The sequence below is a fragment of the Trichosurus vulpecula genome, chromosome 9 (assembly GCF_011100635.1).
Source record: "Trichosurus vulpecula isolate mTriVul1 chromosome 9, mTriVul1.pri, whole genome shotgun sequence".
In the NCBI taxonomy this organism is placed as follows: Eukaryota; Metazoa; Chordata; class Mammalia; order Diprotodontia; family Phalangeridae; genus Trichosurus; species Trichosurus vulpecula.
This window is the reverse complement of record NC_050581.1, coordinates 76963593-76982658: the sequence shown is the minus strand read 5'-3', so window position 1 is coordinate 76982658 and position 19066 is coordinate 76963593. Positions and strand designations below refer to the sequence as shown.

The 19066-nt window shown below is 44.8% G+C and overlaps 1 protein-coding gene, 1 long non-coding RNA gene and 2 other non-coding genes across 8 annotated transcripts in view; 3 read left to right on the top strand and 1 right to left on the bottom strand.

Annotated features, from left to right (window-relative positions):
* The window catches only part of TRAF7 (TNF receptor associated factor 7), a 57276-nt gene extending 41990 nt beyond the window's left edge, over positions 1–15286 (bottom strand). For 4 of the 5 annotated variants that reach the window (XM_036738312.1, XM_036738315.1, XM_036738316.1 and 1 more), the window contains exon 1: positions 15174–15259. The gene's annotated coding sequence lies outside the window, so the exon portion shown is untranslated. Of the gene's footprint in view, positions 1–15173 lie in introns of all 5 variants that reach the window. The other variant, XM_036738314.1, reaches the window with a different exon arrangement.
* Positions 15287–15733: 447 nt separating this feature from the next.
* Positions 15734–18888, top strand: LOC118831751. The gene is made up of 3 exons (XR_005009152.1): positions 15734–15941; positions 17129–17167; positions 17407–18888. It is a non-coding gene; the product is annotated as an uncharacterized LOC118831751 (long non-coding RNA).
* On the top strand, positions 16954–17037 carry LOC118832433. The gene has a single exon (XR_005009195.1). It is a non-coding gene; the product is annotated as a small nucleolar RNA SNORD60 (small nucleolar RNA).
* LOC118832432 lies at positions 17206–17288 on the top strand. Its single transcript, XR_005009194.1, has one exon. It is a non-coding gene; the product is annotated as a small nucleolar RNA SNORD60 (small nucleolar RNA).
* Positions 18889–19066: the final 178 nt, after the last annotated feature.

Here is a 19066-nt window from a genome sequence, read left to right as displayed (position 1 = left end):
AAGCTCTCCACCATACTGCACTGCTTCTTGTCCAGGCCAACAGTGCACAGTCCAAAGTGTTGAGATCACAGCGATTCCAAACTCTTATGGCTGAATGCAAATGAATCATGTAGGGAGAACATACAGCACAGCATAGCTCAGGGCTACTCTGCCCCAAGCATTGGCAGCCACTGTTTTTGGCCAGAGGAGTGGGAGGGGGACTGGGAAGGGAGAGTGTGTGAGGCTCATGGTGACTCTAAATAATAACTTCCTCATCTGCACAATGAAGTGGCTGTACTAGATCAGGGTTCTTCACTTTTTTGTGTCCTGGACCCCTTTGGCAGTGTAGTGAAGCCAAGGAGCTCAAGTTATATTAAAATTATGTTAGTTATATTAAAATACAGATGTAATTTTTTCCTCCAATCCAAGTTGACAGATACTCTAAAACCTCTTCATAGACCCCCACATTAAGAAGCCCTATGCTGGATAGTCCTGAATGTCACTAGTAGTTTTAATCTAATAATCTGATCTAATGGAGGTAGCTAGGCAAGTAAGTAGATAAAAGCCTAGAGTGATGAAAGGGCCCTGCAGTTAGGACAACCAGAGTTCAAATCTGGCCTCAGACATTGCCCCTGAGCAAGTCACTTAACCCTGTTTGCCTCAGTTTCCTCAACAGTAAAATAAGGATAATAACAGCATTTACCATGCTGGATTGTTGTGAGAATTAAATGAAATACTATTTAGAAAATGTTTAGAACAGTGCCTGGCACATAATAGGCACTATATAAATGCTAGCCATCATCACCATTATTGCTATCATTATTAATCTATAATTCCAAGATTTGTACAGTACTCAAAAGTTACAATGTGCTTTAACATATATTATTTCATCTGATACCCACAATGGACCTGTGACATAGAGAAGATTGGGTAATCCCCATTTTACAGGTGAGACTCTTGAAGGCTCAGAGCTTAAGAAATTTACTTAAGGTTATACAACTAAGCAGAGCCAGGACTAGAACCCAGGTCTTCTGCCTTTACTTCCTCTTCTCTCATTTTCTTCTAAGGCCTCAGCAATCTGTCTTCTGGTCTCATCATACAAAAGAAACTATTCTCTCAAAAGTTACGGATAATCTTGTAATTGCCAGATCCAATGGCCTTTTCCCAGTCCTCATCCTTGCTGACCTCCCTTCGGCACCTTCTCAGGAGTACCATCTACTCTCTGGGTTGATGTGGCACTGCTCTCTCCTGGTTCAATTGCTTAAGCACTCCTCAGTCTCTTTTGCTGGCTCATTATCCATGCTGTATTCATTAACTATGGGTATCCCCGAGGCTCTAGCCTAGGTCCTTTTTTCTTTTCATTCTATACCTTCTCACTTAGTGATCTCATAGCCTCCTATGGATTCAATTATCATCTCCTACATAGGTCCAGGTCCATAGATCCCTTTCTTGAGCTACAGTGCCACATCATCAACTGCCTTTTGAACATCTCAAACTCAACACATCCAAAACATAATTTTCCTCTCAGACCCTCCCTCTTCCAAATTTCCTCATTACTGCTGAGGGTACCACCATCATGCCACCTAACCATACAGGTCTACAATCTTGGCATCACCCTCAGCTCCTCACTTTCACTCACCCCACATATCTACTCTGTTGCCAAATCTTGTCCTTTCTACCTTCACAACATCTCTCACATATGTCCCTTTTTCTCTTCTCTCTACTAACTTTACTTTTTTTTTCGAGGGGGGAAGGCAAGGCAATTGGAGTTAAATGACTTGCCCAAGGTCACACAGCTAGTAAGTGTCAAGTATCTGAACTCAGTATTTGAACTCAGGTCCTCCCGACTTCAGGGCTGGTGTTCTATTCACTTCACCACCTAGCTGCCGCTCTCTACTAACTTTAACTCAGGCCCTCATCACTTCTCTCCTGGACTACTGCAAATCTCTTCTAAATATTCTCCCTGCCTCATCTTTGCCCATTTCAATCCATCCTCCACTCAGCTGTCAGAGCAATTTTTCTAGAGCACAGGTCTGACCATGTCACTCAGCACTCCCCACATAGCTCCACAGACACATACTCTGTAAACTCCAATGGCCCTCTGTTGCCTCAGGGGTCAAAGAAATAATCCTCTATTTGGCACTGAGAGCTCTTTGCAGTCTGGTCCCTTTCAGTCTTCTACTTTACTCCACTCCCATACAGCTACACTGGCATCCTTACTGTTCCTTGCACAAGGCGCTCCTCCAGACTCCCTGCCTTCTGTACCGCCTGTCCCCATGACTGAAATATTCTTCTTCTTCACCTCTGCCTCCTAATTTCCCTAGCTTCTCTCAAGACTCAGCTTATAATCGACCTTCCAGAGGAGGCCTTTCCCAGTTCCCTAAGTGCCTTCCCTTCTAAGATTACCTTGTATCTACTCTTCCCATCTTGCAAGTCTAGTTATTTACATGGACCCTCCTTCATTAGAAAGTGAGCTCCTTGAGGCCAGGACTATTTTGCCTTTCTTTGTATCCCCCGTATTTAGCATGGTACCTGGAACATAGGAAGTGTTTAATAAATGCTTGACTGACTCCTAATCCAGTGTGCTCTTTCTCCTGCAAAAGTATGTCTAAACAATGATCTGCCTCTGATATGGCCCCACTGGGCTGTCCCCCAGAGACAACTCTCTCTCCCCTCTCCAGTCATCCTCTACACCGCAGCTGCCAACCTGACATTCCTGAAGCACAGGCCTCATTGTGTCACTTCCCCCCCTCAAACTCCAGGGGCTCCCTAGGATGTCTAGGATCAAATGCAAACTCCTCTCTTTGACATATAAAGTCCTTCATAATCTGGTCAAAACTGTTCTGACTTTACATGACTCTGTATTATATTAACACTTCTAACTTTATGTTACTTCCCTTCATGTACTCAATTATTCACCCAAACTGTCTTTCTTGCTGTTCCTCATATATGATAGCCTATCTCCCATCTGCATGCCTTTTCACTGATTGCCCCTGTGCCTGAAATGTATTCTCTCCTCACCTCTAGCTCTCAGATGCCCTAACTTCTTCAAAGCTCAGCTCAAGTACCATCTCCTACATGAGGCCTTTCCTGATCTTCCTAGCTGCCAGATTTCCTTTCTCCCCCCATTATTCTGTATATACTTATACATGAAGATCTGGTATATATTTTATACATAAATATATGTGTATATGATAGTTCTGACAGACTTCAGACTCCTAAAGGGTTGGGGACTATTTGTTTTTTGTCTTTGTATCCCCAGACTTGGTTGGCACTGTGCCTAGCATGTAGTAGGCACTTAATATTTGTTGACTGACAGGCTGGACAGAAGTTGCTAAATCCAAGAAGAAAACCTCAGAGTCTTAGTTAATCTGATAATCATCATGGGATTATATTATCAACTGTGACTCCTTCACTTTAAGAAAGGCCTGTCTATGGGGCCCAGGCTGGGGAGCTACTTAGATAAATTCACAGAACCCAAGAGGAAGTTAATTTTCCATTAACAAAGTTTCCAGCCTGAAACACAAAATCAGGAAACAGTACCAGGAAAGGCTCCCAAGTGACACTCACCTCCAACTGCTCAGAGCTTACTTATTTGACCTTCAGGAAAAGGAAAGTGCCATTTAAAAGGAGTCTGTCTGGACTCCTACCTCACTCAATTTGAAGTATCTCTGTCAGAAATCTTGTATGCCTGGCCTGTAATGCAGGTCAAAACTATACTTACTAGCTATCTATGAGGGAAAAATTCCCAAACTCACACCAGAAAACCTGCCTGTCTACTCCTAAAATGTGTTATGGCAATATCTGGGCCAAATAGCCTTTAGAACCAATCTTTCTCCAGACTAGGAAGTTGTCCAGTCATCCTAGAAGCTCCTCAAAGAACAGGAAACTGAGAGGAGGAGGAGATGCCAAAACCTTTTTGCCTTGCTGTGTTTTCTTCCCCAGAATCAGCCCTGGCTTTTTAGCAGAGGGCACATAGCACAACTTCACACCAACTAGTGCTGAGATGTCTCAGGATTTCAGTGCTCAGAAATAGCTATCCCAAAGCTTGGTTAAGACAAAAAGGTAGACAGGGCATGCACTGTGAAACTCGGCTATGGATGCCACATGGAAAGGCAGAAAGGAAGAGGGAGGTAGAGAGAATGGGGGGGGGGAAGAGAGAGAGAGAGAGAGAGAGAGAGAGAGAGAGAGAGAGAGAAGGAGAAGGAAAGGGAAAGAGAGATGGAGAGAGAGGAGGGAACAGAGAGAGAGGAAGGAGGAGAGAGGGAGAGAGAGGGAAGGAAGGGGGGAGGGGAGGAACGAGAGAGGGAAAGAGACAGAGAGAGAGAAAGACAAAGACAGAGAGAAAAACCCAAACATCAAAAGGAATATTTCAGTCCCAAAAGGAAACTATCTAAAACCTCAAAGTATCCTAAGTGAATGTGTATATCACTGGAGGGATACAAGTAGGAACTTTGTATAAAATTACCAAGTGACTACTGCCCTAACCTGAATTGATGGTCTCCATTCAAAAATGTGTAAGGAACCCAAATCTGACAGTAACAACGCACTGGAAACATTTGGATCTGAATAATTCTCATACTGGAAACTTTGTACCTCTGTAGAGGGTCCCCATGGTCTTTGGAGGGGTCTCTGTCTCCATCATTAAAACATCACTGCATTTTGAATTGGAACAGTTTTTTATGCCTTGTATATATCTAATTTTGAGACCAAAGGTCAAACAATAAAAGATTATACATTCACAAATACTTCTTGGATTTCTCAGCATAGGAGAGACTCCCTAGAACATAGCTTATGTTCTGGCCCAACATTAGCAGGAGGATGCAGCAGTAACATTCAGAGGTTTTTTTTTTTTTTTTTTCAGAGGTTTTGATTCAGAGAGAACTGGAATGACCCTCAGAGGCCATCTAGTCCAACCTACATATTTTACAGATGAAGAAACTGAGGTCCAAGGAGGTGAAATGACTTGCCCATGGTCACAAAGAGTATGTGTAAGAAGTGGGATTTGGTCCAGATGAAATAAACTGAACAGAATCCTTCCTCTCCCACATCCAGACCCAACCTCCCTTCACATTGTTAGCCCAGTTCATCCCCAAAGGCAAAAGGATGAATATATTGCTGCTCCTGGTTGGGAGGGACGCTGCCATTATGTTTTAAAACATTTCCTTTTTTACTGATATCTCTTTTTCACATCACCTTTCATTACAACAATGTCTTCCCCCTCCCTGCCCCTCATTCTAACCCCTCTTTTGATTTATGTGTAATAACTGCTATGGACAAGAGTCCCATCTTATTCATGCTGCCAGACAGAAACTACTTCAACTCCATCTACGTTCAACTAGGCATCTCAAGAAACATTCCTTTATTGCTGGCTCACTGATACATACCAGCGTCCTTCCGTTCAAAGTTGGCTTATGTGTTATTAGCTGAAAAAAGGTTTCTTGCCCTTTCCTCGGCCAAGATTTACAGCTACCTCTGGCTAACGATGCTCATAAGCAGACGCTTTCATGCCGAAGGAGTCTGATTCCCTCAATTAGTACTATTGTTCTTCACTCCTCCAATACCATCTCCCTTGCCTGTGCTCTTTTTTTCTTCTTCCCCCAGAAATACCCACCCTCTGATTCTCTGTATCTTTTGATTCAACTTAACATTTATTATGTGCCTGCTGTGTACAGTGTACTAAAGGGATGAAAGGTACAAGGATAAAAAGACAAAAGGGAAAATAAAATAGTACCTGCTCTCAAGAAGTTTACATTCTGTTGGAGAACTATAATGCAAGAGAACTTGAAGAGAGCCCTAGCAGAGTGTGTGTGTGTGTGTGTGTGTGTGTGTGTGTGTGACAGACAGAGAGTCAGAGAGATGGGGTGTAAGGATGGAGGGAGAGAGAGGGGAGAAGAGGAGGAGGGAGAGGGGAGGAGGAGAAGGAGGAAGAGGAGGAGGAGGAGGGAGATCATGGAAGGTTTCACAGAGAAGGTGGCACCTGAACTGAGCCTTGAAGGAAGATAAAGATTATGACAGGCAAAGAGAAGGGAATGTATTTCAGCCACGGGAGATGCCTTGTATGAAAACAGAGGTAAGAAATGGAATGATAAGTTTAGGGAACAGGTATAAGTAATGCAATTTCTTGAGAACATATATTTACGTATGAAGAAAAAGATGTCCTTTCCTTCTCTCTCCAAACTTCCTGCCTAACACCTTTGGGCTCTGAGGTCTCTTCTAGGGAAACAGTTGGAGAACTCCATTGTTTTGTTTAGGTCACCCAGAAGAAAAACATTTCCATCACCTGGAAAGCTGGCCCACCAGCCCACACTGCTCCATCCTTGTATTTTCAACCCATTTTTCAAGGTTCACATCTTCCATGAACACTTTCACGACCATTCTAACCCACCAATCAAATTCTTCTCTAACCCATGGAATATTAGATCTAGAAGGGGGGGGAGGGGGTGGCACTTAGAGACTAACCATTTTACAGGTCAGGAAATGGAGTATCCGAGAGGTCCAAGGATTTGCACATAAGTTGGTGGCAGGATGAGGATTAGAACCCCAGGTCTTCTGGTACCAATCCACTACACCATGCACTACTTCTTTTGCATTTATTTTGTTTATTACAAGGCAACATGGCACAAGAGATAGAGAGCCGTCCTAGGAGTCACAAAAACCTGGCTTTAGGTCATACCTCTGATATATTCTGGCTGTATAACCTTGGGCAAAGCACTTACCCTCTCTGTACTCTAGGGTCAGAGACTACAGAGAAGGTGTTGCCCTCCACTGTTGGAGGGAGTTTTCTCATTTGATAGCTTCCTATACCAATAAAGTCACAGATACAGTCCCTGTCATTAGAATGTGAGCTTCTTGAGGACAGAATGTCTTTTGCCTTTTTGTATCTCCAGTGCTTAGCATGGTACTTGGCACATTGTAGGCACTTAATAAATGCTTGTTGACTGATTGACTATTCTTATTAGAATCTGGGGATCTGGATGTGCTTTGAGATCTCTTTTAGTCCTGGATCATTAGAATCACCCAGGGGAGACCAATAGTTCCTGGTTCACCTTGGATGGAATTTGTATTTTCAGGCTTGGACTTCAGGAGTCAAGTGACTCTTGAAGGGAAGACTCTCAACATTCTTCTTGAGGCTGGGTATTCAGAACAGAGCCGCCTGCTGTTAGGGTCACAGGCTGCCTGGTCTGCCAGAGTATGAGAAAAAGAAGAGGCTTTAGCATGTGCTTCTTGGCCCTGAGCCTTTATGCATCCAGCTTGCATGCAGGCGGGTCCTAGTAGTTTGACATTTTCCAGAGAACAGCACATGCTGAGATCTGGAACCATAATTAAGCTGCACGTTCCGCAGCAATAATCCTGAAGGGTGGAGAGCTGGACTGGTGAAAACATCAGCTCCCAGCTGGGTGGACTCTGGTCTGACTTTAGAGACAGTTAAACAGAGCTCCAGGTGGGAGGCTGTGCTTGTTGGATTCCTTCCAGAAGCCCCACAAGCTGCACGTGGGACCTGATGATGATCCCAGAGGGTTCTTTCCATTGGAATGAACAGTCTGACCTGGTATCCTGGCCAAGATGTTCCTCGCCCTCTATGAGGCTGTGTGCTGGCTGCCACCCCACATCCCAGAGGCAGCTGTATGTCACTGGGGCCTATGAGCAAAGGCTCCAAATACTATAGAAACATGGATTTCCCATAGCAACGTAAACATAGACTTTCTCCCAGATGTGCCACTAGATTCCTCTCACCCCGACGTTCTTCCCTGGAACATGCAGTGTGTGTCTGGGCAGCTGTATCTAGGCACTTCTCTGGCCCACTGCCCAAATACCCTGAAGGCAATTCAACTGAATGGCAACAGGAATCTCTGTCTTTCATTCACTCTGCCAGTCTCCACTGAGTCATCTCTACTGGAATAGTGTGAGGCCCAGTATGCTGTGGACTGGCCTGCAGGAGGCAGATGCCTTAGGGGTATCCCTTCAACTCAACTTGAAATTTTGTCAATGGCACCATTTGTCACCCTTCTTTCAACATCACCCTCCAACTTCTCCCTTTCCCTTTCCTACATCAAATCCCATGGATCACTCCTTGCACACAACTTCAGATTAGTTCCTTCTCTATTCCCAGAACCCCCAAACCTGGACCAGGTCTTATTGTAACTGGTCTCCTTTCCCCCATGGCCCCCTGTTCCCATTGGTGAGTTCCTCCCAGAACCTCCATTTTGGAGAAGGTCTCAGGTCAGCCTTCCTTCATTCCTCTCCCAGGGCAGTTTCTGACTCTTTGGACTTTACCACCTCAATATAGTCCCTTCTCTGCTTATCCCCTCTGCATTTCAGTTCCCTTTCATGTCCTGCCTCCCCCTCCCCCATTAGGATGTAAACTCCTTGAGGACAGGAATGATTTTTCTTTTTGTTTGTATTTGTATCTCCAGGGCTTAACATAATGCTTGCTATAGGGAGCCACTGTAAGCCCCTAATAAATGCTGTTGACTGTATCTAGCCTCCCCCTTTCAATCTGCCCAACTTTAATCCTATCCTTCCCTAGGCCAAAAGCCTCCAGATCAAACCCAAACCGCATAGCCTGACATTCAAGGTCCACCCCAATCTGGCCATTCTCTATCGATTTTTCAACTTTATTCCCCTCTTTGTCCTATTCTATACCATGTCTCTTCAATTCTAGTCAGATTAATTTCACTCTCCTCCACACATACCATGCTCCTTGCTACCTTTGCTTATGAATGGGCAAAAGGATATTGTTTTATTTATCATTTCAAGATCCACTAAGTCCTTCCTCCTCCAGCCTAGGGTGATTTCTCATCTTTTAACCAATCTCTGCATTTATGGTCTGTCGACCATCCTGGCCCTGGAATATAATCAGTTTATTGAAGTAGCATTTCACTTATCCATCCTCATTGTGGAAGGTGATCAAACAACAAATTCTCCGAATAAATAAAGCTTACCATTTTAAATGCCAAAACTTGTTTTAATTTTTCACCAGCCTGAATGGAAATCTGTTGGGAAATACATGCCACTGGGACAGCTAAGTAGCACAGAGGCTAAAGTGCTGGGCCTGGAATCAGGAAGACTTGAGTTCAAATCCAGCCTTGCATACTTGCTAGCTGTGTGAGACCCTAGACAAGTCACTTAACCTCCATTTGCCTTAGTTTGCCTTAGTTATCTGTAAAGTAGGGATAACAATAGCACCTACCTCCCAGGCTTTTTTTGAGCATCAAATAAGCACTATATTAATGTTAACTATTATTATTCTTAAACAAAGAATATCAAGCATAAATTAATCTTGCCTTGATGATGCACCTACCTCACAGGGTTGTTGTGAGTAAAGCACCTTAAATCACTACATAAATATGAGCTGCTGCCACTCTCACGGTGAATATCAATTATTGTGCAGGGCTGTGATGCCCCCAGAGGTCAGAGAGGGGCTTGCTCTCTGGCTGTCTCCTTTGCTTCCAAACAAGCCCCTGTCACACTCAATCCCATCAGCTGAGCCTTCACTGTGTTCCTTCCAAATAAACCACACTTGGCCCTCAAGAGCTGGCAGAAGAATGGCTTGTCTGGAATCCTTAGACCCCAGCTCCCCTGGAGGAGCAGCCATTGTTGGGAGTATGGAATGCAGGGGATGGGCCTGTTGGAATCAAGCCAAGCTGGCCAAAACAGCTTGCCTAGCCATACCTGGAGGCTGAGGGCCTCTGTTAGTGACTTCTAAAGGTTTTCTCTAGGGCAGGCTAAGGGTATAACAGAGGCAGGGAGTCCAGGCTCAGAGTCCAATTCAGCATCAAAACGGGACAACCTTTCCTCATTTTATCAAGAAGATTAGCATTTCAGCAAATACTACAAAGGGGCCCCTTGAGCCTAACAACTTTCATTCACATTCTCCACTTATCTAAAAGGCTTCATTCACTAAGCCATGTGGCTGATATACCAATCTACTGACCAATTCTATAAATATTGAATGCCTACTGTGTGCAGTGTACTGTACTTATGTCTGGTTATACAGAAGTGAAAAACAACATAATTCCCCAAAGAATTCATAATGCAATAAGGGTATAAGGCATGTGTACAAATAATTACGTGTTAGAATGTACTAGTTGTTTGGACAAGGCCAAACAGGGGAGACAGTTTGGAGGGAGGGAGGAATCATTACTAGTTGAGTAGAAAAAGGAAGGCTTCATGGAGGAGGTGGCACCTAAGCTGGATCCTGAAGGAAGAGAAGGATTTTAACTATTCCAGGCATGGGGATGACATACACAAAGGCATAACGTCAGGACAGGGTAGGGTGAGCTCAAGGAAAAACTAGGTAGGGAAAGAAATGACTATTAATAACCACTGATTTGGGGAGATCCAGAGTTTTTTTCTAAATTCCTCATTTCAAAGTTCAGTCTCTGAAGGATATTACTGATAATGAGATAGAATGAATCAACTCTCTCCTCAATCTGGTTCAGATCCCACCCATCTTACATGGAATTTAATCTAAGATGAAACTCTGTCCAATAGCATTCTGCTCAGGCTTGGGTAGTGGGGTGGGGGGGTATAAATTCTTTGAACAGAGTGGCCAAGGCTGGGCAATTTAGCAGTAAGTGACATAAAGTTACACCCCCCCAACCCCCTATTGAAATGGGTCCACCTCTTATTGTAATATTCATATATTCCCCCCCCCCTGCCCCCCACACCACTTGCTAACCAATCAGAGTTGACTACTGCCTTTAGAAACACCCACTTTTCCAAGGGCATATATACTGTAAGCCCACCTGTATGAGGGATCTTTGGCATTCAAGAGTGTCACTGACCTTTGTCAAGATATTAAGAGAGACCCTGTTTTCCAGAGCTAAGGCCCAGCAAGCAAGCTGTGCCCTGAACTTGGCATAACAACAATCCTTTGTGCTCACCTTCTAGAACTGATGGTCTCTGAGCTCAAGCAAGCACCAACAGGCCCAGACATGAAGCCCTGCTATAAATGGACTTTTTGTCACTAAACAACCTTACCTCACTGTTGCTGTTGTGCCTCATTACTATTTTGACTGCTTCTCTAGTCACAAGCATGTAAATCAAGGTTCAGCCACACTAAAGCAGGTCCCCCCAACAGGCTCCCCCCCACACCTGTGTCTAATCTGCCTCCTTGCATGCAAGCTCCTTCACTTTGAAATTAAACTACTGTTTGATTCCTGACTCTCCTGTCTCTAGCCTGCTCTGTTTGGCTCTAGCCACCCACAGATTAGAGACCGGTTCAGTCTGGTTGACACCCTTTTATTAATAAAATGATAGCATTATTAACAAAATAGTTGATTACCCAGAATATATGTCTCTTGAACTTTTTAAATGTCGCAGTAGTATAGTTTACCTGTTATATAATCAGTGCAAAATAAGACTGGTAAGGTAGGTGGGAGCCAGTCTGAGAAGGGTTTCAAATACAGAAATATTAATAATAATAATAATTATGTTGATATAGGACTTTAAAGTTTGCAAAGCATTTTGTGTACATTATAACTACATGGATTCATTGATTTAGATCTAGCAGGGGCCTATGATCATAGGAGATCATTGTTCCCCTACTCAACACCCTCCTACTCAATAAACTCCAGTGGCTCCCTATTACCTTCAAGATCAAATACAAAGTCCTCTATTTGGCATTCAAAGCCCTTTATAACCTAGTCCCCTGCCACCTTTCCAATCTCATTACACCTTGTTCCTTGCCACATACTCTTTGACCCAGTGACACTGGCTTCCTGGCTGTCCCATGAACAAGATGCTCCAACTCTCCACTGGAGGCATTTTCTCCAGCTGGCCCCATGCCTGGAACACTCTCTCTCCTCATCTCCACCTAATGGCTTCCCTGGTTTCCTTTAAGTCCTATTGGACTTGAGAGCTGTCATTAAGGATGCCAGCAAATATAGACTAAAGAGAAGGACTAAACTGGGTATTGAGATCATAAGAGGAAGGTGGGAAAGTCTCCCATAGATAGATAACAATAACAGAGAGGAGGAGAAATGACAAGACTTCCAGTTGGAAAGGACCTCTGAGATATTTGACAGGAGAGAGGTCTGAGGCCCTGAGGGGGAAGTAAAAGTCACACGGGTGATATAAATATAAATATAAATAAATATTTATATATAAATATATAAATAACAGAGTAAGCACTTAAATCCAGATCCTCAGATGGTCCTCAGGAAATTCAAAAGAAATTGCTGAGTGACTGTGACAAAATAAAGGTCAAAGGTTTCGACAGGAAACAAGGACTACGCCAAGTCTTCCTCCTGGCGCTACGAGTCTGAGACCAGGAGAGATGTGACCAGCACTTGAGAGGTAAGTGACATGACCTCAGGGGAAAACCAGGTTTCCTTTAATTCCAGGTGACTGTGAGAGGATGAAATGAAGTTTGTTTACAAAGGAATGAGGTTCCAAAGATATGGTGAAAGAGGCTAGCAGAGAAACATGAAACTGGGGAGAATTATAGCTGAGGTATAGAGGAACCAGAGGCATCATGGATCAATAGAAAGAATGCTAGACTTATATAGAGGAGAGGCCTGGGCTGGAATCACAGCTCTGACACTCATTAGCTCGGCAATCTGGGCAGGTCATTTTATATCTTTGAGTCTTAGTTTCTTCATCTGAAAAAATTGGAGTAATAATACTTGGGGAAAATATAGAGATAACACTTAATATTTGTGCTGCCTATCTCACTAAGCTGTTGAGAGGAAAGTGCTATGCAGATCTTAAAGCCCTGTACAAACATGAGTTATTATTATTACAAAAGTAAGGGGGCAAAGGAGCTGGAGAAAAGGGTTAAGCAATTAAGCATTAGGGGAACTGGATATTGGAAAAGTATCAAGAAGGACTTGCTAGGTATGAGGCAGAGAAAGACCAAATGGGCAGAAGCTTGTATACCAGCTCAGTCATCAGTTTGTGTAATTCTGAGTCATAGTGGTAATGGAAAGAGAAGATGTCGGTTGACAAGCACTCAAGCACTTATTTTATGCCAGGCACTGTGCTAAGCACTAGGGATACAGAGAAAGGTAAAAAACATGGCCCTTGTCCAAAAAGAACTCACATTCTAAGATAGGCGACTAACAGGTGGTCACAGCCTCAGTTGTCAAACTCTTGGCATACTTGAGAAGGAAATGATTTAACTGATTGTATAAAACATCTGGTTCTGAAATAATGGTAGTGAGGGAATCTGTGGGAGGGAGGAGATAAATTCATCTCTGACTACAGAAAAAGCACTAATCTAAGAACAGCTCCTTTGGGAGCTCCTTTTAAGTGAAGCCCCACCTTCAACGACTAGCATAAATGTGACTAAGTACCCTCAGCACTGTTCTGCAAAATTTCTTTTAAAATGCAACAAAAATAGCAGAGGGTTATCCTGAATAACTGTAACACTAAGGACTCCCTTCAAGTTTCCAGGCACTTTTCTATACTTCACTAGCCTTTTTTTTACATTGTAGGGTGAGCTGTCTTTTCTAGAAAAGTTACATTTGTATACTTCTTATTTGATATGTTTTCAGCCACCCAAACCCCTAAGTAGTTAACATAAAGGTATACTGGAGTTTCAGAGGCAATGTCTGAGAGTCAGTCCTTTTTGGCAGAAAGGTATTCAAAGGTAGAAAGTCCCTGATGGAAAAGAAGATTTTATTGGACAGATGCTCAGGATCAGAAAGAATCCAAGTGGATGTCAGGACATAGCATTTGAGAAGCTGAAATGTTTATTGAAGAGTCATCTTCTATTTGAGCTAGGAAGGAACAACCACAGGCAACAGAGATTCCTTATGGAGGAGGACAGGAAGAGAGAAGTCAAAAGGATAAGTGCCACACAGCCAGAAAAAGGAGGGAAAAACTCTGGGAAGGCATGTAGAGCTTAGAATGTGGGAGCTTAGAAACATCTGCTAAAAGGCCTGCAGGAAGGATCATCACAGCCTATGGAATCTGTACAAATGGAAGAGGTAGCAAAATTTCACAGAAGTTTCAGCCTACCAAGGGAGAGAGAGAATCATAGACCATTAATTCCCAACACAATTATCGCACTACAGAATGGAGAAACATTCCCCAACCCCCAACTGAGTGTTTATACAGCAGGCAGCATTCAAGTCTGAAAGTCAGAAGACTGATATCATCTACACCTTTGGAAAAGTATCAAGATCAAGTCCCTAGGGAGATAGCCCCAGCCGGTCACTTTATTCTCCCCACATGCCATGTGCCATAACCACCAATTCACACGTGCTTTGGCAATAGCTTGGACCACAGTCAATTTAACAGCCAGGATATATAGTCCATAGTTTAAGAGCTCTGACTCTTCATCCAGAGACAGCCTAGATCACAAATACCATGTAACCTTAAGATAAAAAGATTTCTTCTCCCCATTTCCAGGTAGGGGAGTGACTCTCCTAACTTCCATCTTGTCACTGCCCTGGCAGCTCAGCCTTCAGCCTGTAAGGATCTTTACCTATCTATTCCCTTCTAACACTATAGTAGCTCTAACCACCACCCCTCCCAGCCAAATCTGTGGTGGCCAGGTTTCATCTTCCTCCCCAGCCTAGGAATGGGTCTTACCCACCCAGCCAATAACACAAGCATTTATCCTCCCCTCTCCAGTCCCTACTCCGTCCCTACCATTAGGTGAAGACATTGACCACCCCACTTTCTTTATCCAGGAACGTTCCCGACCCTGTGCCACCTCAGCCTGAAATGCCACCGAACCTCTCCCCTCTAGACTACAGGAGCATCCCATCCCCAGCCTTGAACGGTCTTGGCTCCACTGCCTGACTCCCCTCATCTGGTCTGAGACAACCCTAACCCATCCCTCAGCCTGCGGGTCCTGCCAGCCTCGGGCCTTCCCCAAGTCTGTGATGGCCCTGACACCCCAGAGGCAGTGCTGACCCTCCGGACTCCAGTCCAGCCCATACAGCCCAGTTCCCTCTTTTCTATGAGTGACGGCCCAGGAGATCTTGACCACCCCCATCCCCAGTCTCCACGGACGTGACAGTGCCCACCTTCCCCCAGGCTGGGACGACCAGGCCCCAATAACCCAGCTAGAGGCTGCCAGACACCTCCACCCCGTCCTGGGGCCGCCCCGACCACCCCCAAATCCCTTTCTCATAATCTGTGACAGTTAAGGGCGGCCGCCAGTTCCTCGGGGATCATGCAACCCATTAAACACCAAAGCTCTCCGGTCCTACGTGAGCTGCCCCGCGGGGACTCACCGGTCAGCTGCTGCCCAAAAGCGGAGGCGGCGGAATAAGCCCCTTCCTCCGGGCACATAGTGACCCCCTTAGTCCTCCTCCTCCTCTTGCCGGGAAGGGGGCGGGGTGCGAGAAGCCGGAACCGCGCGGAAACCGCGCTCTCTGGGACTTGTAGTCCTTCCGCCTCATCGATCTCGGCAGCCGCCGGAGGGGATTCCTTGAAGAAAACTACAATTCCCGGTGGCTCGCGCGTGGCCGATCCTGATTGGAAGCGGCAAAATCACTCTATGTTACAATTTGGATTTTTATTGGCTTTGGTTCACCGGCCATCCCGATCAGACCCAATAGTAGGGCGAAGTTTCGGTTCTCGTGGCTGGAAGTGGCCCCGCTGAGAAGGCACGCTAGCCATCGTCAGATAGATGTACTAGAGTCGAAATGACTATCAGTGCGACCGCGAGCTGCGGAAACTACGGGGCAGAGGGCCAAGGGGCATTAGTGGGCGGGTACTTCCGGTGGGGGTAGGCCAATCGTAGAGCCAGGGTACTAGTGCTCTATAAAAACCAGAAGAGGCAGGCTTCCCGTTCTTTCTGAGGCTCGCGCGCTTTGCTGTTGGCTGCGTAATTAGGCATGTTCTTCTGCGCTTCGGCTTGGCCGGGCACCGCTAACTCCGAGTTCCGGGCAGGCCTCACTCTTACTCTGTCACCCTGCTGTAGTACCTGGGAACAACAACCGAAAGGGCCTCATCTTCCAGCAGGTGGAGCTTTCCTGCGGCGCCGCCAGACGATCGAGGTGAGCGGGGCCTCTGGCCCTGGCCTGGCCGGCCTTCGCTTATTACCTTCGTGCTCCGCGTGCACACTGAACTAGTCGAACCACGTGGGCGGGCCTCACTCCTGTAGGAGCGCGAACGAATCTTAAAAAGATTACCTATCCCGCTCTGCTCCTTTTACAGATGGGGAAATTGAGGTCTGCAGAAGGGTACACAGCCTACCCAAGGGCAAAGTTAGGTAGAATCAGCCTTGACTTTAAGGCCACGTGTGAAATTTGAGGGAAGGAACTGAAACTTGCCCCACGCCCACCAAGGGTATTTCCATTTCTATGGAACTTTTATTTGTCTGCTTTCCCGGAGGGCTGGTCTCGTAACTTAGTCTAGGTCGCCTACTGATTAACTGGGGAGCCCGGGGCTAGTTGTCTCATTCTCTGTATCAGGCTCTTAAGGTGGAAACTTCTGAGAGCCCCTCCACGCTAGGCAATGGGCGTGAGTAAGCTCCCGTTGGTCGTAAAGCAAGGCGTTCATGGTCATGGGCCCCAAGGTAACCCCCTCCCAGCTTCACTCTGACGTGGAAGAAGCGGATATACTGTGTTCACTATTCTTTGTATCCCTCGTGCTCTAGCACAGTGCCTGGCTCATAGTAGACGCTTTAATAAATGTATTAACTGCCGTACCCAGGTAATGGAGTAATTAATCCAGGTAACAAAGTGCCTAGTTGGGGAAAATAATGAGTCTGGGACTGTAATCCCGAGTCCGACTTCAATTGTTGGGTTGGTTGTCTTCACTCTTACTTAGTAAGCAGTTGTTGTGCCGCTTATTTGCTGCCACCTAGTGGGAGACCACCGGAGGAATTCTTTTGAAAAGCTTAGGGATATCATTTTTCCTGTTCTAAGTTATCAGCTAACCTGATCTCAGGTAGGTCCTGGAAATTCCATAGTTGCTAGTGAAAGCATTCTCCGTCCACAAAATGACCTGGAATACAATAGACCTGAGCTTTTAATTACCTTGGGCCATTTGCCACACCTTCTTTGTAGCCGGTGATGAAATCCACATTTCTGACACCTCGTATGAGTATTGCCAATGCCAATACCTGATTATACTTGAGATCTGAGGCTGCAATTTATTGACTTCTGCTCGGGAACTGCGATTTATTCAGAATTTTATTCCATTGAATTGTAGGTAATAACTGCACTCTTTAAACTTTTAGGTGTATCCTGTGCTGTGGATGAACTGCACCACCAAATAGGTGAGATTTGTACATGTTTTTATTTTTAATATAGTCTGAGCCAGTGATGAGACAATTCCATTTCTGACACCTCGTATGAAACCTGCATATGCAGTTTGATTATCTAGCAAGGCTGAGGCTCAATAAAGATTATAATTAATTGGACATCAACTGAAAAATGGGTGGCAGGAAGTCACCAGTCTCTCAAGAATTGTTCCTTCTAAATACATCGTGGTGTTTTTTTTTATTATTATTTTTAGATTTCATGGCAAGCTACAACAGTTTCTCCTGCATGAATTTCTGTTTGTGTTGTGGGTAAGTTAAAGATTTAGAGCTGGGGGTGGGGGGCACCTTGAAGATAAAATCCAGTCTGCCCACAGTGAAAAGGCAGTTTGGTTGTGGATGGTAAGGGGCTCTAGCCAGTAGCTGACAATAGCTGAATAGCCATTCACTGTATAAAATTTTCAAACCTTTGTATCTAAAAATGAAAAACACGGCATGCCTCCATGCTAAAGCAGCTTTCTACTTCCTGGTGTTTATGCCTTATTCCTGTTGTCCATTTCTGCCCGCCGTCTCCCTCACCCATTGTTCCAGGTATTTAAGTGCCAAGGAGATGGAAGTATAGAGCTAGAACACAGCATCACCTGGTGCTTAGGAGCTTTCTCAGTGTCCTGGCTCCAAGGTGCATCCTTCCTTTGGATCACTTCTACCATGGTAGCAGCTTTGTTGTGGTTGGGGAAGGAAGGAGAGAACATAGTGTGGAGAAGACCCATTTCCCAGTACCATTCAGTGACTGCGTGTGTGTGTGGCCCTATGCCATAACACATTTTGACAGAATACATACATATATGTAGATGAATTTGCAAATGCAGCTACTCCATACTAGCTGTAGGCGGCACCTGCCATAAAAGATACTTGTCTGAGGTTTACCTCTGACAAAAGGATGAAAACAGCTAGGAAAAATAAATTGCTGTCTCTGGCATCCATTGTGAATCTACCTCACAACATATGGGAAATAATGGTGCCACAGGGTAGAGTTGCAGCCTCTGTAGGAGTAATGCCATGAATTGGAGTCTGTCACTCATAAAGTCCTACTATAGTTAAATGCAGAGCTGAAGATGGTCCTTTTCTGGACTGTTTCTCTAACCTCTCCCCAACAATCTATTGCCCTGGGTCTTAGTGTAAATTGTCCAAATTAAATGATCAGGGCAAAGCCCTTTTTGCTAAACCTGAGCCTCAGGAATGCAGCCCAGAACCAAGGACTTGGTTACCAAATGTCTCAGGACCTGTACAGAAAAACGCCACTGATGCCAGACCTGGGTTCCTGGCCTATTTTGAGATTGCTGTCTCTGGCTTAGTTTTCTTAGCTACAACCTAGAAGAGATCATAGTGCCTTACTTCCCAGGGTTATAAGGATCAGTTGAGATAGTATTTGTAAAGTGCTTAGCATGGCACCTGGCACATAGTGTATAATGCCTATTTTCCTTCCTTCCCAGTGTTGGGACATTTGGGGAGTTGAGTATGAGGGCATCATCACTCACACCTTCCCATCCATCATCTCCAACTATTCTGTGCCTAGTGCAGGTATCTGGGTGTGCTTGAGTTTGCAGGGAGCTAATATCTGAGCTCAAGTTTAGACAAATGGCACCCTTAGTTTGTATTAGCATCCCTTGATTGGTGGTTTGTTACATATTATGTCATTAATTGCAATTGTCTATTAAAGTTCTTCTGAATAAACTGAATGTTTGTAAATTGCGACTTTTCTTTGAACAAGAGTCCCTTCTATGTATACCTATAATACACCTGATAAATGGCATTTTTTTTTGAGGGGGGAAAGCTGGGCAGTCGGGGTTAAGTGACTTGTCCAAGGTCACACAGCTAGTGTGTCAAATGTCTGCGGCCAGATTTGAACTCAGGTCC